The 7999-nt window shown below is 39.1% G+C and overlaps 1 protein-coding gene across 1 annotated transcript in view; it reads left to right on the top strand.

Annotated features, from left to right (window-relative positions):
* Window positions 1–3287: 3287 nt before the first annotated feature.
* Window positions 3288–7999, top strand: part of LOC117336064 (ras association domain-containing protein 10-like) — a 37672-nt gene continuing 32960 nt past the window's right edge. Inside the window, exon 1 of the mRNA XM_033896422.1 lies at window positions 3288–3494. The gene's annotated coding sequence lies outside the window, so the exon portion shown is untranslated. The remainder of the gene's footprint in view (window positions 3495–7999) is intronic.

Genomic DNA, 7999 nt, shown 5'->3' with positions numbered 1-7999 from the left:
AACTACACTTCATTCTTTCTGTGACACTCCTTTAGGTGTCACCCCACTAGTAGGTAATTCAAATGTCACATATAGGTAATTCAAGTATCTGTTGATACAGTTGACTACAGCATACAGTATCTAAACAATGACCATAGTATGAAAAGGGATTAATTATGTTCTATGAGATGATGCAAGACAGTGGAGAAACATTTTCCACAAAACTGAAAGCTAAGAAATAATTTTGTTTATATTTTTTATAAAAGAAAAAATGCAAATTAATTTATTCATCAAACTAATACTAGTGTAACAGAAGTACAAAAGTATGTATCTTAACAATGACCAATGTATGCAAACGTGACACTCGTATTCTATTCTGCTTATATGTATGTTTGCAGTGGATACTTTACCTGGAAAACCTATATAAATAATAGTAGCATCAACATTTCAGAGTGTCAATATTCACTAGTGTCAATGTAACATTTACTTCTTGCTTGTACCATCATCTTCAGGTGGAGGTTGAGGAGTTCCCAGATGGGTCACAGTAGATGGTGGCCAGGTGGTTATCCCTGCAGTGGTCATGGCTGTGCTCACTAAGTCACTCAGGTTCAGGGAGTCTGTGGTCTTGTCAGTAGCAGCAGCAGTATAATGTTGGGAGCTGGTAGCTGTTAGTGAAGGTGATGACCTTGCTAGGAGTGTCATGACTCTAGTTGCCCCCCGTGTCCAGGTCCAGGATGTTGGTGGAGCTCATTGATGGTTGTGATGATGGTTGTGGGTACAGGGCCGGGTATTGGCTGCTCATGTAATGAGAGTCTTGGGAGCCCCAGACACTGGTGGGCTGTTGACCTGGCATCCGCAGGGTCGACCACTGTGATGGTGGAGGCTGCCATTGGTGACTCTGGGACACCATTCTTGGGGGGGCACTGCCTACTGGTGGAGCTTGGTATGTACGACTGAAGTTGTGGCTGGATTGGCTCGACCTGTTGCTGGTGCTGCTGTGGAAAGGTGGGCATCTGCTGGAACATCTCCTGACGCTCTTCAGCCTGCCTTTGTCCCTCGTGTAGCACTTCCATGAGCTTGATCTGTGTGGCCCGTTTGTGGCAAAGGTGGAGGGACCACCTTCTTACCAGACATAAAGTCCATCAGACTTCGCTTCAAGTCAACACTCTCTGTGGAGAGTCTCCGAGAGGGGGGCTCTGTAGACTGGAACTCTGACCCAGAGTCTGACTGGATGATGACTGCTGTTGGTGGGGGTACTGCTGGCCCAGTAGCTGTGGCTGTTGCTGGTGTTTCCATCCCTCTAATTCCACCACGGATGCTCACCACGTTTCTGCGTTCCACAGTTTCGATGTGGTCTTTGAGAAAGGAGAACTTCTCCCACACCCAGTTGTCCGTGGCAGACAGGTCCTCGACTGTCTCAGCACCCTCACCCGACTTCCCAAGAGTCCTCTTTAGGCGGCTCATCTGGGTACGGTTGGACTTGTAAAAAAGTTTTGAGGGCTGCCACCTCAACACCCATGTCAGCAGCTTTGTCCTCCCATAGCTTCTCTTTGTTCTGTGGGTCTTTATAATCTGTCATTCTCTTTGAGTAGATGGAGGGATTGTCTTTAAGCCAGTCAATGACCTCTTCTTTTTGCGCCTCTGTTAGTGTTGCATAGTAGTAGGGTTTGTTCGTACGTTTTTTGCGGGCGTCTGCTGCTGGCACTGGTGTGATGGTTGGGAGATCATCCCCTGCAGGGTGAGGCTGTGGCTGCTCTGGCTCTGAAACCAGCATGGCTTCATATTCTGCCGGCGGTGGTGTTGGAGACCTCGGCCTTTCAGCAACCTGGCCTCTGCCTGTCCCTCTCTTGCTCTTCTTTACTGCACTTCTACCTCTCTTGGGTCCCATCTTTGTGTTTTTAGTAGTTTTTCAGGTTCAGGATACTTCTTCTTCCTTTGGAAACAATGCAATGAGTGGTACTCAAGTCGCAGCGCTATTTAGAGGGATGGAGACAGAGCGGGGGTATCGTAGGAGAGCGTGAAAGAGCGTGAGGAAGCTTGCCAAGCGTAACAAAGCCTAACACAACGTGTCAATTCTTGGTCAAAGCGTCTCAATTCGTGGGAAAGCGTGAGAGTCCTTCATGAAAACGTAACAAAGCGTAACAAAGCGTGTCTGATCTTCATGCCAGATCGTAGCAAATCTTGAGAAATCTTAACGAAGCGTGTTAAGTGGTGACAGACCGTGAAGACTGGGGTCCCCGCTTTGAACCAAGCTCTGTTAAGCTTTCCTACGCTTTGAGTCAAGCTTTGCTGACCTTTGTTATGCTTTGTTAAGCTTTGATACGCTCTCGGCGCTTTAATCAATTCGTGACAGAGCGCGCAAAATTTTTAAACAGTTTAAATTTTTTTGGCGCTCTAGCCGAATGTCCAACTTTACTCCAAGCTTTCCCACGATCTATTACGACCCTGACGCTTTAATCAAGCTTTGTTACGCTTTGGTGCCGCTTTACACGCCGCTTTAAAGCGCCATCAAAGCGCCGTTGGTGTGAACTATGTATTACTGACAATTAGATTTGGTCATCAAGGTCGGCGTGTATTATAATAGGAAGAACATATGTTGTAGTATCAAATATGGTACAGTCCTAAGACAAGTTCTCTTCTTTGTTATGTGGTTATACTGTTTGTCAGCTTGGTCATTCTATAATAAAAAAGAGCTCTTTGTCCGTTTGATAAATAATGTAATAAAACGATAGTTATTTAATAAATACTATATTTAATATATGTTGTGCGATTAAAGGGCTTGGGTATTACGTCATTATATGAGGTCATTAACATCAATACCTCTACACATGTTCAAAGACGTCAACAATTCTAAATTCAATATGTATTAAATTTATTATTTCTTTTTCCATTTTCTTTTATATATTGATCCAATTTTATATTACTTAATATATCACATGTGGATAAGATGTAGTAAGATTATGTTTTGTATTGGTATCAAGTTAAAACCAATCGATCCCCCTTATAAATATATATGTCACGACATTCTATAGGAATTGATGGGTCAGATATCCAGTATATAGTATCTATGTATGTAATACATTGTGGGTTAGACGAAAGGTCGCGTAACAATATATAACCCTCTCCTCCAGACATAACGGCCACGACATCACATTATAGCTTTTCACACGTTTATCGTATAGGAACGTCTTATCAGCTGGTGCTATTTTTACCTAATTTAAATATTTGAATAAGTTTTAAATCCCTGTATAAATGTAATAGGCAGGTGAGTTAAGGTAGAGACGTGTGTTACCTGTGATAGTGTTACCTGTGATAGTGTTACCTGTATCAGGGTATATCTACGGTGTGGGCCGGTATGGAGAAAGCAGAGGAGGTAGTCACACATACTGCTCAAGTATACCGCTCTCATAGGGAAGTACCACAGACTTCAAACTCGTCTCTTGGGAATCACTTTAATTGAAGGAGATAACATTTTCATAGTACCTAGTTGGATATATAACCCTGATCAAGAACAGGTGAGTTCGGTTCCATTCTGTCATATATAATACATATATAATCGACTTGGTTGTCAAATACAAATACTTATTGATTTCGTAAAGACTGTTATGTCAATTGGCTTGTTGACTTTGGTTTAAACATTAAACGACATTCTCGTGTGGTTAAGACAATGTGATTTATATAATATATAGATATACATAAAACAAAAACAGATTTTAATAAACATTAGTTTTGAGTTACTATCTAATACTAAAGTTAAATCTGTGGGATGCCTTCCCGTTGTAATCATTTACCGCCCGTAATTCTCTGGTAACGTTCACTTGATTCACGTAAATTTATGGAACATTTTGCCATTTCAAAGATATTTGTTTTATAAAACTGACTGATAGATTTATAAAGCTAAGACAATTCAATAATTAGAAATTAGAATATCACAGATGTTATTTCTTGGATTCCGGTGGCTTGTCCGGTTATGACGAAATCCTCCGAGCTATATGCAGTAATGACGTATTGGAAATGTTATCTTACAAAAAGTACTCGTATGTATCGTTTCTTCTAACAAAAATGTCGGTTAAAGTAAAAGAGTATTATATACCGTAAATAATTCACTCAAATTCAAGCAAAACATTGACATACTTTCTTTTCAATTCGGAGTCGAACGTTTAAATTCCGCTCAATCTGAAATCGATTGAGTTATTATTTATTTACTTTGGTTTAGTGTATACGTATCACGGAGGAATTTCAATCGTGAATGCCGAGACAACTTAATTGAAGAAGTATTATAAATCATATGATATAGTGAGTACACCTCGTTACCCACGCCTGCTCCTCCCTCACTCCGGTAAACACGGTGTTAAGTCGAGCGGGAAACGGTTTTTTGGTAATTGGTGAGCTATGAAAACTTAGCTGTGAAAATTGATCTTAATAGTCGGCCAGATTTAGGCACAAGTGTCAATAACATCACTTCCTAAACAGTTAATACCCTTCTTGTATTGACTTTTAATGAGTAGTGTTATGATGTGTACACTAAAAAGTCTGTGTGACTTGTCCAACAATTTAAGTGATGGGAAAAGTGTCTACTGGTTCTATGTTGCTTGCTCTAGAGAAACTTATTTTTGCATGTTTAGGGAAGGAAATGCCTGTTTAATATAGCCCATGTCATGATCACACGAGGGGACTTAAGAGATGCTGCTTATAAGGTGACATAAAAGAAAAACCATAAATAGATTTCTTGTAATAATTGTAAGATCTTGATCAATTATCCACGTAATGTGTACTGATGATATATTAAAGCAAATGACGCCGGGCCTATCAAGATTAGAAGGAAACTAAAAGTTGTTCGTTTATGCTAAATGTTCAATGTTGGTTGACTACATCATGCAATAAGCAATCCTTGATATGTGCAAATCAACTTAAGATGGACAGAATTAATTTGATTACCTTACATATACGGTAGATTTACAACATGTAGTAAATAACTATAGAAAAGGTAACAGATGCCATGACAACAATTCTGAGCGGCAATATCGACTGAATCCTCAATAAGAATAAATTGATAAATGAGTGTTTATGTAGTGACAGCATTTTATTATAAAGGTCAGATATGAGATGGAAATATATATTGAATTCATTTCATTGTATACTTAATCAATTGCTTGAATTACGATAAGACCATTCTAAGGAATAACTTGGTTCGTATATCCATTGTTCCATGAAGTAACTAATTGGATAGAAGTCTCCGATTTCTCCATTTTCGTCAATCTAAACATTGAATAAGTGTATCCACCTACCAAATTGTATGACTTTGTTTTGTTGACGGGACGCTTAATGGCCATATCATCTATCATAAAAGTGAAGTGTATGTTACGTAATAGGTGTGTGCGACGATATCGATAGTCAGCGATATGTTAAGGATGCCTATAATATGACCAGGGTTCGGAATTCTTAGTCGTTACATCCCCACGATGCGCCATGCGGCGTCGAGGAAATACCGGGTTAAACGTCAAAGCGACCTTGATTAAAGAACGTAGAAGAGGTTAATATGCCAAGATCGGGAAGACGCTTTGAGACACGACTGATCAATGATATCGTTTATCGGAGTATGTATAACCCCTCCTTATGGTGCAAAATTAACATCGAAAAAAGGGGAAAAATCTTCACTTAGGTATCTAGTTACAACTAGTGTCTAAATCATTTTTGATGTTATTGATCTATCATAAGATAAATTTTACATGTTAAACTGGGGACTTGTCATTTTTGACATCAAGGGAATTGTCAGTTTTTTGGACAATTAATTCATGATAATTAACACTGTGTAGAGTGAATTATACAGTAATTGACACTGAGTTCGTGAATATGACTTAGTTCAACTCCTAGTCAGTGCCATATCTAGTATAGCCAAGTCTCTTTTTATTGTTTCGGCTCGGTCATCTCAAGAGTGCATAATGTTGAAATTACTTTACACAATTATTTAACTAGTAAATAAAGATATTTAACTAGTAAATAAAGACATTCGTAATATCATTTACCTATAACTCGGTCGATGTCGTCTGTTTTATCCGGGGTATTTAGTTATAAACATGTTATATAATTACACCAGGAATAGTACTGCTTGGTCATTGTGTAGAACGTCTTTCGAGTTGACGTAGTTGGCAGCAATATCTAGAACACTTACGTATCTTATATCACCAATGTTGACGTTGTGGCGACCAAAACTTCAAAATACACCTTGTTAATTAATTTGTCTAAATCTGTGGGTATGACGAATTTAGATTTAGTTACTGATTCAATTATACTTGTATGTGATTTACAGGGAAAACAAACCAATTACACAAGGACACTTTGAACATCATGTCACAACTGAATAGTCACGTCAATAAACTGTATACCTTTAAGGTAGTCTTGACTGCTCTTTGTCACGCCGAGCTGTCGAACACACCATCCTATGACACAGATTCGATGTATTTCCGATAACGTCAGGAACCTGGATTTTGGTTATGTCATATTTGATTGCCTTTTAGGATATATCAACGTAACGGGCATGTATTTTTATAATATGATGTCGGTGTTGGACATTGATTAGATAATTAACAACTGTTCTGTTATTATACGGGTATGACGTCATGGTATATATTTTCTGCTAATAACGCTGTTTACGATTGAACTTTATAAATAGCTAATTACCCAGATTGGATTTGATTACCTTTAGCAGTAAATGACGTGGATGTCTGATAAAGTGCATAAACTATGTTTGTTTATTATCGTAGATTTTCCACTTTATAATACCCGAGAAGTTTGCTGATCCCACCACGAAACGTTGATCGTTTTACAATTAGGTCGGATGTCGGTTCGTCAAGCGTATGGGCCCCGAGACTGATCGATCCCTAATAGGAAATCATTGAATTATTTCGCATGAAGCGAATGTGCTCAGTCAATTACGATAGGCAACGAGCTGTTTATTTTGATAGCTATTTGATAGAGACGTCATTCATCACGACCAGGCCAGAGGTATCGCCCTGTCCACGAAAACACGTAATTCGTACATAAATCACACTGACCAAAACGGAATGCCTACTGATGGGCGTGAGATGGTACTAATGGCTTTCGGTGGTCATTGTGAGACTAACAAGGTAATTGTTCCACGTACCAGGTGCGCGTTAGACCACCTTGACCGGGACGGCCCTACGATCCCTCCCTCTTGTCCCTCCCCCATCTTCGTATTGTCACTTGTATTCCGGTATGTCGTTTACAGTATCTAAATATCTTATTAACTTACGTTTGTGTATGTTCACCAGTCCGTGTCAAGTTTTGTAACATTTTTTTTATATTCGACCTTCTAAGGACATTACTGATCGTCCAATAACACAATAGATATAAGAGATGCGTCCTCAGTATAACAAACGATCGGCTGACGTACTGAACTCTTAGAACAGCCACACAAGGATTTAACACCTTTCAATACAAAATGAGAATAAGATGGAGTGGAACCAAAAATCAATTACACCGCATCCTACATCTGTTTCTTCCCCCAGAGATGCCTAGCTCCCAAAAGTGGTGGCTAAAAATGTGTCTGGCGCACACAAAATTTCTGTCTTGCTTTCAACGTCGTTATATGTAAGCAGATATACGATCAGCATTTATCCCTGTATGGCAGTTTCTGGACAGTCTTTCACCTAAGCAGAATAACAATCTGGGTCAGTATTATATTCCGAGTATAAAGCGATGTGGCATTCTCAGACATAAATAGAAGTGTCATTTTTACCCGGGAAAGTGAAGCCATCTTCGTTATGAAATAAGTAATTGATACATTCATGCCAAATAAAAAAAAAATCAACACACACCATCCAGGTGTTCCTAGAACTAATGATGTTTGGGACAAAAACGAAAGGAAAATCTAGAAGGCAAGGAACAACAAAATGGGTCTAAAGAACTCTCAAAAAGCAGAATGGAAGGTGAATTGTAAATTTGAAATATAGGAATTATTTTCAAACAACACGCATTTTCGTTATAAAAATTAAGAGGT

This window comes from Pecten maximus, chromosome 10 (genome assembly GCF_902652985.1).
Source record: "Pecten maximus chromosome 10, xPecMax1.1, whole genome shotgun sequence".
NCBI classification, from domain to species: domain Eukaryota; kingdom Metazoa; phylum Mollusca; class Bivalvia; order Pectinida; family Pectinidae; genus Pecten; species Pecten maximus.
This window is presented reverse-complemented; position numbering and strand designations above follow the sequence as displayed.